At 37.2% G+C, this 10000-nt stretch overlaps 1 pseudogene; it reads right to left on the minus strand.

Moving 5' to 3' along the window:
* Window positions 1–4584: 4584 nt before the first annotated feature.
* LOC116650224 (large subunit ribosomal RNA) lies at window positions 4585–9751 on the minus strand (annotated as a pseudogene).
* Window positions 9752–10000: the final 249 nt, after the last annotated feature.

Here is a 10000-nt window from a genome sequence, read left to right on the forward strand (position 1 = left end):
GGACATCGAAGCGGCAGTCACAGAGCTAACAACTCATATCCACAATGCGGCGTCACATGCGGCGCCAAGACTCTCAAGCCGGCCCAGAGTTGAAAATAGAGACGTTCACCTCTGGTCACAACAAGTGGCCGAGCTGCTTGCTGAAAAAAGGCGACTGAGGCGGGTCTGGTTCCTGTCCAGGAATCCGAGGGACAAGACAGTCCTAAATAGAATCACCAAGGAACTGAAAGAGACACTCAAGATTCTGAGAAAAGATGCCCTAGATAGTTTTCTTACGCAGCTTGCCCCTAACGACCCACAACACAATCTGTGGCAAGTAACCAAGCACATTAAAAGGCCACAGAAAAGAATCAACCCAGTAAGAAAAACTGATGGCAGTTGGTGTAGAACAGAATCTGACAGAGCCAATGCCTTCGCCGAGCACTTAGAAACTGTGTTCACCCCTTTCAGCAGGTGCACGTCAGAAGAAGCATCCGAAACTGCACACCAGCTAAGTGTACCGCCCGAAGGAACGGAAACGATTCCACCGGTACATGAAGAGGAGATAGCGGAATACATAACTGCGCTAAACAACAAAAAAGCCCCAGGCGATGATGGTATCAATGCAATGGCATTAAAGCTACTACCGCAAAGAAGCATCTCGTTCATCTCCAAAATATATAACAAATGCATGGAAATCGGCTACTTCCCAGCGCAATGGAAAAGTGCACAAGTAGTAATGATACCTAAGCCTGGTAAACCTGAAGATAATCTGGCCTCCTATCGCCCGATTAGTTTACTGCCAGCGCTCTCAAAGATACTAGAAAGAGTATTTTTGAGTAGAGTTTTGCCAGTATTGGACGAGGCCGGTCTGATCCCGGATCACCAATTTGGCTTCAGGCGCTGTCACGGAACCCCGGAACAATGCCACAGAGTTGTTCAAACTATCCTCGACGCATTTGAGGAGAAAAAATATTGCTACGCCGTATTCCTCGATGTCAAACAAGCCTTTGACAGAGTTTGGCATCCTGGACTCCTGCAAAAGCTCAAGGGTAACCTCCCACACGCCTACTTCTTGTTTCTGGCTTCATATCTGGAGAACCGAACATTCCGAGTTAAATGTGGGGATACAGTGTCCAACACCAAACACATTCATGCTGGCGTCCCTCAAGGAAGTGTTCTGGGTCCGCTGCTCTATAACGTGTACACAGCTGACTTGCCCGTCACTGGGAACCCAAACGTGCGCGTTGCCACGTACGCCGATGACACGGCATTTTCACCATCTCGAAATCACCTGGCGAAGCTAGCTCACTGATGCAGATGCAATTGAACCTCGTCAACGACTGGCAAAAGCGATGGAACATTACAGTCAATGGTGACAAGTCAACTGCGACTACCTTTGCACTCCGCTCGGGTAACTGTCCACCAGTTCAACTTACATCATCTATAATGGCGATATTTTTTCCAAATGCTACCATTCACCTTAATGTCTTCATGTACTAATTTAATAATACACTTTTATAACTTCATTATTCTTCTTATATAAACATAATTGACTTATGCCGGCAAGTCAACACTCCACAGTCATATGAATTTACCGTATTTAAAATTTTTCATATGACATGCCTTGCGCGACACCACTCCCTATATAGGTTTTTTGACACATCATCTATAATGGCGATATTTTTTCCAAATGCTACCATTCACCTTAATGTCTTCATGTACTAATTTAATAATACACTTTTATAACTTCATTATTCTCCTTATATAAACATAATTGACTTATGCCGGCAAGGCAACACTCCACAGTCATATGAATTTACCGTATTTAAAATTTTTCATATGACATGCCTTGCGCGACACCACTCCCTATATAGGTTTTTTGACACATCATCTATAATGGCGATATTTTTTCCAAATGCTACCATTCACCTTAATGTCTTCATGTACTAATTTAATAATACACTTTTATAACTTCATTATTCTTCTTATATAAACATAATTGACTTATGCCGGCAAGTCAACACTCCACAGTCATATGAATTTACCGTATTTAAAATTTTTCATATGACATGCCTTGCGCGACACCACTCCCTATATAGGTTTTTTGACACATCATCTATAATGGCGATATTTTTTCCAAATGCTACCATTCACCTTAATGTCTTCATGTACTAATTTAATAATACACTTTTATAACTTCATTATTCTCCTTATATAAACATAATTGACTTATGCCGGCAAGTCAACACTCCACAGTCATATGAATTTACCGTATTTAAAATTTTTCATATGACATGCCTTGCGCGACACCACTCCCTATATAGGTTTTTTGACACATCATCTATAATGGCGATATTTTTTCCAAATGCTACCATTCACCTTAATGTCTTCATGTACTAATTTAATAATACACTTTTATAACTTCATTATTCTTCTTATATAAACATAATTGACTTATGCCGGCAAGTCAACACTCCACAGTCATATGAATTTACCGTATTTAAAATTTTTCATATGACATGCCTTGCGCGACACCACTCCCTATATAGGTTTTTTGACACATCATCTATAATGGCGATATTTTTGCCAAAACACTTTTATAACTTCATTATTCTTCTTATATAAACATAATTGACTTATGCCGGCAAGTCAACACTCCACAGTCATATGAATTTACCGTATTTAAAATTTTTCATATGACATGCCTTGCGCGACACCACTCCCTATATAGGTTTTTTGACACATCATCTATAATGGCGATATTTTTTCCAAATGCTACCATTCACCTTAATATCTTCATGTACTAATTTAATAATACACTTTTATAACTTCATTATTCTCCTTATATAAACATAATTGACATGCCGGCAAGGCAACACTCCACAGTCATATGAATTTACCGTATTTAAAATTTTTCATATGACATGCCTTGCGCGACAGCACTCCCTATATAGGTTTTTTGACACATCATCTATAATGGCGATATTTTTTCAAAATACTTCCATTCATTTTAACGTTTTCATGTACTATTTTTATAACAATTCAATATAATTTTATATAAGTTGATAAAGGTTATATATAATATATAAAGATTAATGTCATTTATAATTTTATTTGTATATTAATAATCATATATCAATATACAATATATAAAAATTTCATAGTCACAATTATTTTCCAATGTATTTTTGAAATGTCAAATTGTTATATTATTATTATTATATATACAGTTTAATGTTGTTTAAGTTACAATTTAATTATGTATGTTACAGAATAGTCTTCAATTTTTGTATTATTAATATTAAGATATACATTTCTTCACATCCAAGCAAAATTTCTGTATCACGTATCATATAAAATTTAAATATGTTTTAGAAGAGGCTAATAAGAATAGGAATAAAAAAATGTAAGTATTCTGTTTCTTCTGTATTTGATGATTTCCATCCGTCAATTCCATATTTTCCTGTATGTGTATGTATTATATATTTCAATATTGCATTATATGTTATATATACATATATATATATATATATATATATATATATATATTGTTCTATGCTTTCCTAAAAAATAATTGAAGTTTTAATACTGGTAACAATTTTATATATTTTTGTTCATCCAAAAATTTCAAAATATTGTATAGTTGTAAATATTGTTCTACGTTATATGCTCCCCTCTTCAATAATTATTGAAGTTTTAATATAGGTATTGTTTATATAAATTTTTATATATTCCATCCGTCAATTCCATAATTTCACATACAATATTGCCTTAAGTATATTGTGTATATAAATATTGTTGTATGTTATACGCTCTCCTAAGTAATAATTGAAGTCTTAATTAGCTATGTATATATATATATATATTATATATTCCCATCCGTCAATTCCATAATTTCATATATATATATATATATATATATATATATATATATCAATATTGCCTTAAGTGTTTATTGTATATATAAATATTATTCTATTCTATATACTCTCCTCAATAATAATTGAAGTTTTAATTCAGGTATGCGTATATATATATTTTATATATTCCATCCGTCAATTCCATATATATATATATATATATATATATATCAATACGGCTTTAAGTATTGTATATACATATATTATTCTATGTTATATGCTCACCTCAATAATTGTTGAAGTTTCATTATAGATATTGTGTATATATATTTTTATATATTCCATCCGTCAATTCCAAAATTTCATGTATATATAAATACATATATATCAATACGGCTTTAAGTATTGTATATATATACATATTATTCTTTGTTATTTGCTCTCCTCAATAATTATTGAAGTTTCAATATAGATATTGTGTATATATATTTTTATATATTCCATCCGTCAAATTCCATATTTTCATAAATATATATATCAATATTGTTTTAAGTATTGAATATATATATATTGTTCTATGCTACATATAAAATTTAATTGAAAGCAACGTAGATGAACAAATTTCGTAGAGTAGGCATACAAACATCAATAAATATATAACAATTATAATAATTTGATAATATATTTTAAGCGAATGTATAACCCAATTATACGAATTATGTTCGTCTAGTGTTACTTTTTTTCGAATCATCAAGCAAAGGATAAGCTTCAGTGGATCGCAGTATGGCAGCTGCTCAACCACTTACAACACCTTGCCTGTTACAAAAGTCGTTTACAATTGATTCTAGGCTTTGACATTGTATTAAATAATGTTTTAAAATATAACTAGCGCGGCATCAGGTGATCGAAGATCCTCCCAATTTACTATGTTATAAATAACATTGGCATCACATCCATTGTCGTTAATAAAACAAATTAAAAACTTTTAATGGTTTAGAAGCCATACAATGCAAATTGCCCCTTATTTATCATTGCAGTCCAGCACGGATACGACCTTAGAGGCGTTCAGGCATAATCCAACGGACGTAGCGTCATACCACTGTTCGCTCGAACAAGTATTGTGCCATTGGTCCGTACCTGCGGTTCCTCTCGTACTACGCAGGAATGCTGTCGCAACAACGTTTTGTCATTAGTAGGGTAAAACTAACCTGTCTCACGACGGTCTAAACCCAGCTCACGTTCCCTTGCATGGGTGAACAATCCAACGCTTGGTGAATTTTGCTTCACAATGATAGGAAGAGCCGACATCGAAGGATCAAAAAGCGACGTCGCTATGAACGCTTGGCCGCCACAAGCCAGTTATCCCTATGGTAACTTTTCTGACACCTCTTGTTAAAAACTCTTTAAACCAAAAGGATCGATAGGCCGAGCTTTTGCTGTCCCTGTGTGTACTGAACACCGAGATCAAGTCAGCATTTGCCCTTTTGCTCTATGTGTGGTTTCTGTCCGCACTGAGCTGGCCTTGGGACACCTCCGTTATTATTTGAGAGATGTACCGCCCCAGTCAAACTCCCTACCTGGCAATGTCCTTGAATTGGATCATACCTGAGTAATTGGAGTTATACCAAATTTTTAAATCAATAATACATAAATGCATTCTCTCATTAAAGAATTTGTTTGCGATTATATAACAAACTCGTGATACTTTGATCAAGAAGCTTGCATCAAAACCCAATACCATAAGACATAATAATTATATCCGTATAATGGCTAGGAAATGATACACGTTCCATTTAATCAAGTAAGTAAGGAAACAATAAGAGTAGTGGTATTTCATTGTCGATACCAAACCGAAGTCTAATATCTCCCACTTATTCTACACCTCTTATGTCTCCTTACACTGCCAGATTAGAGTCAAGCTCAAAAGGGTCTTCTTTCCCCGCTAATTATTCCAAGCCCGTTCCCTTGGCTGTGGTTTCGCTAGATAGTAGATAGGGACATGAAAGTCAGTGGGCTTAACGTGAGCACCTGCCGCGATGGCTTAATCTCACGGTTCCTAGTATAGGATTAATTCAAGCGTCAATCACCGCCCCCTTGGAACAATTCCGCAGGTACCAATTAAAGACACGACTGTTTGGTTGTGACTTCTACCTTGGTTTGGCACGAGGACTATCTAAGCCTCTTCCGTAATCTGGGTCACGGAACCCGGTTGTATGACGCAACTCCACGTCGAGCGATGCTCTACCCGCATTTGGGTGTTAAACCACAACCACCACGATACTCCCCGAAGGGCCGCACCAACTAACCAGGACGGAACAAGTTCCGTGGGCTCCTGGTTACCCGTGGTACCAGATTAAAAGCCTCCGGTCAGGCCTCGTACCAGAAGGGCACTTCCAATTTAAACTCCAAAACAGTTAAGGGTTGGTAGCCCCATCACAACACAATGTTCAACAAAAATTACCATTCAGAAACACCCCCACATTCGTACCCCCACATTCTCACATCTACCATCCATCATCATTCATACAATTCCTTCCTGCAATTGCAAACGTCGCCTGGAAAATGCAGCTCTAGCAAACTCACTCATTCTTCTAACCCTATCACTAGTGGAGAGTGATTGACTTACGTCAAACCCGCCACTAACCTCACTTATACCCATCCCCCTCAGATCTCGAAAATCTGCATACCTTGTGCACTCACAGAGAACATGCTCCCATGTCTCAGCAGCCGAGCCAAGTAGATAGGGACATGAAAGTCAGTGGCTTAACGTGAGCACCTGCCGCGATGGCTTAATCTCACGGTTCCTAGTATAGGATTAATTCAAGCGTCAATCACCGCCCCCTTGGAACAATTCCGCAGGTACCAATTAAAGACACGACTGTTTGGTTGTGACTTCTACCTTGGTTTGGCACGAGGACTATCTAAGCCTCTTCCGTAATCTGGGTCACGGAACCCGGTTGTATGACGCAACTCCACGTCGAGCGATGCTCTACCCGCATTTGGGTGTTAAACCACAACCACCACGATACTCCCCGAAGGGCCGCACCAACTAACCAGGACGGAACAAGTTCCGTGGGCTCCTGGTTACCCGTGGTACCAGATTAAAAGCCTCCGGTCAGGCCTCGTACCAGAAGGGCACTTCCAATTTAAACTCCAAAACAGTTAAGGGTTGGTAGCCCCATCACAACACAATGTTCAATATAGGGACAGTAGGAATCTCGTTAATCCATTCATGCGCGTCACTAATTAGATGACGAGGCATTTGGCTACCTTAAGAGAGTCATAGTTACTCCCGCCGTTGACCCGCGCTTACTTGAATTTCTTCACTTTGACATTCAGAGCACTGGGCAGAAATCACATTGTGTCAACACCCGCTAGGGCCATCACAATGCTTTGTTTTAATTAGACAGTCGGATTCCCCAAGTCCGTGCCAGTTCTGAATTGATTGTTAATTGATAATCGTTATAATTTAAAAGAACTAATTGGTAGCCCAACTAGTATTCTTAAAAATTTTAGCAAGAAAGTTCCACAATTGGCTACGTAACTAAACTATCCGGGGAACAAGAAACTACCATAAATGATAGAAACTTTATTTACCCAGAACGAGCACATAAACCATGTTATTGTTTCCCAATCAAGCCCGACTATCTCAATCTTCAGAGCCAATCCTTATCCCGAAGTTACGGATCTAATTTGCCGACTTCCCTTACCTACATTATTCTATCGACTAGAGACTCTTCACCTTGGAGACCAGCTGCGGATATTGGTACGGCCTGTTGAGAAGTTTGCGTGTCCCCACCATAAATTTTCAAGGTCCGAGGAGAAAATATCGACACAACAGTATATGTCATGCTCTTCTAGCCCATCTACCATATCTCTCTGCGAAAGACTTCCATGGTAGTACGGCTATAAAACAGAAAAGAAAACTCTTCCGATACCTCTCGACGGCTTCTTTATGGTCGTTCCTGTTGCCAGGATGAGCACGAGGCCCATATTTAATAACAAACGGATACTCAACAGGTTACGGAATTGGAACCGTATTCCCTTTCGTTCAAAATTATTCAAGTGTATAAAAATCGGTTAGATGACAAATATATTTAGATTTTTCTTTACTTGAAAATTTTCGGCTTTCGCCTTGAACTTAGGACCGACTAACTCGTGATCAACCACTGTTCACACGAAACCCTTCTCCACTTCAGTCCTCCAAGGTCTCATTCGATTATTTGCTACTACCACCAAGATCTGTACCAATAGCGGCTCCATGCAGGCTTACGCCAAACACTTCTATGCACACCATTGTACCTTCCTACTCACTAAAGTTTCAAAATTTATATTACAAGTAATATAAACCATCTACTTTAGCGGTAATGTATAGGTATACAACTTAAGCGCCATCCATTTTAAGGGCTAGTTGCTTCGGCAGGTGAGTTGTTACACACTCCTTAGCGGATTTCGACTTCCATGATCACCGTCCTGCTGTTTTAAGCAACCAACGCCTTTCATGGTTTCTGTATGAGTTGTTAATTTGGGCACCGTAACATTACGTTTGGTTCATCCCACAGCGCCAGTTCTGCTTACCAAAAGTGGCCCACTGGGCACATTATATCATAACCTTAAACTTCATATCAAGAAAGTTAAGGTTCTTACCCATTTAAAGTTTGAGAATAGGTTAAGATCGTTTCGACCCTAAGGCCTCTAATCATTCGCTTTACCAGATAAGATTATTTTATACAACAGTTAAATGCACCAGCTATCCTGAGGGAAACTTCGGAAGGAACCAGCTACTAGATGGTTCGATTGGTCTTTCGCCCCTATACTCAATTCTGACAATCGATTTGCACGTCAGAACTGTTTCGGTCTTCCATCAGGGTTTCCCCTGACTTCAACCTGATCAAGTATAGTTCACCATCTTTCGGGTCACAGCATATATGCTCAAGGTACGTTCCAGTTAGAGGCATAAATAATATAAATATTATTATACATAACTATATAGAGCGCCCCGGGATTGCGTTAATTAACTATAAATAGTTAAAAAACTAATCCCATTAATAGTCAAGTTAATTACGCTATTAGGTTTATATCCCAATAACTTGCACATATGTTAGACTCCTTGGTCCGTGTTTCAAGACGGGTCCCGAAGGTATCCTGAATCTTTCGCATTGTTAATCATACAAATGCATATAATAAACACAAATATCAATGATAATTATGCCATTATATAATTCCGAAAAATTAACGCACTGTAATCATATAAATCTATCAGCACTTTATCAAATTTATATCTTTTATTTTATGTTAAAATGCCAAGCATATAATTCAAATAAGCAATCAGACATAATTTTATGATAAATATTTATGCTAATAGATTACAATGTCCTTATATGGAAAAAATGCACACTATTATTATAATATTGTTTAAAATATTACAATTCTAATGATGAATTTTCCATAACGGATATTCAGGTTCATCGGGCTTAACCTCTAAGCAGTTTCACGTACTATTTAACTCTCTATTCAGAGTTCTTTTCAACTTTCCCTCACGGTACTTGTTTACTATCGGTCTCATGGTTATATTTAGTTTTAGATGGAGTTTACCACCCACTTAGTGCTGCACTATCAAGCAACACGACTCTTTGGAAACACCATCTAGTAATCATTAACGTTATACGGGCCTGGCACCCTCTATGGGTAAATGGCCTCATTTAAGAAGGACTTAAATCGTTAACTTCTCATACTAGAATGTTGATGTTCCGTACACTGCATCTCACATTTGCCATATAGACAAAGTGACTTAGTGCTGAACTGATTTCTTTTCGCTCGCCGCTACTAAGAAAATCCTTGTTAGTTTCTTTTCCTCCCCTAATTAATATGCTTAAATTCAGGGGGTAGTCCCATATGAGTTGAGGTTGTATAAAACAATGTTAATTGAACATTATTTATTGTTCAATATAATGGATAATACTTTTGTTCTGAAGTTCCATAAATTTTACAACAATTCTTTTATCACACATCATTAATAAGAGGCAATTCTAGATTAAGGAAAAATATATTTTTCTTTTATGCTAGACATTCCTCAGTATTATTTGATTTGAAAAAAGAAAATATAATTCTTCAGTTTTCTCATACAAAATATACAATGAGTAGTACATCCATATATA

Source organism: Drosophila virilis, unplaced genomic scaffold, assembly GCF_030788295.1.
Source record: "Drosophila virilis strain 15010-1051.87 unplaced genomic scaffold, Dvir_AGI_RSII-ME tig00002302, whole genome shotgun sequence".
Taxonomy (NCBI): Eukaryota; Metazoa; Arthropoda; class Insecta; order Diptera; family Drosophilidae; genus Drosophila; species Drosophila virilis.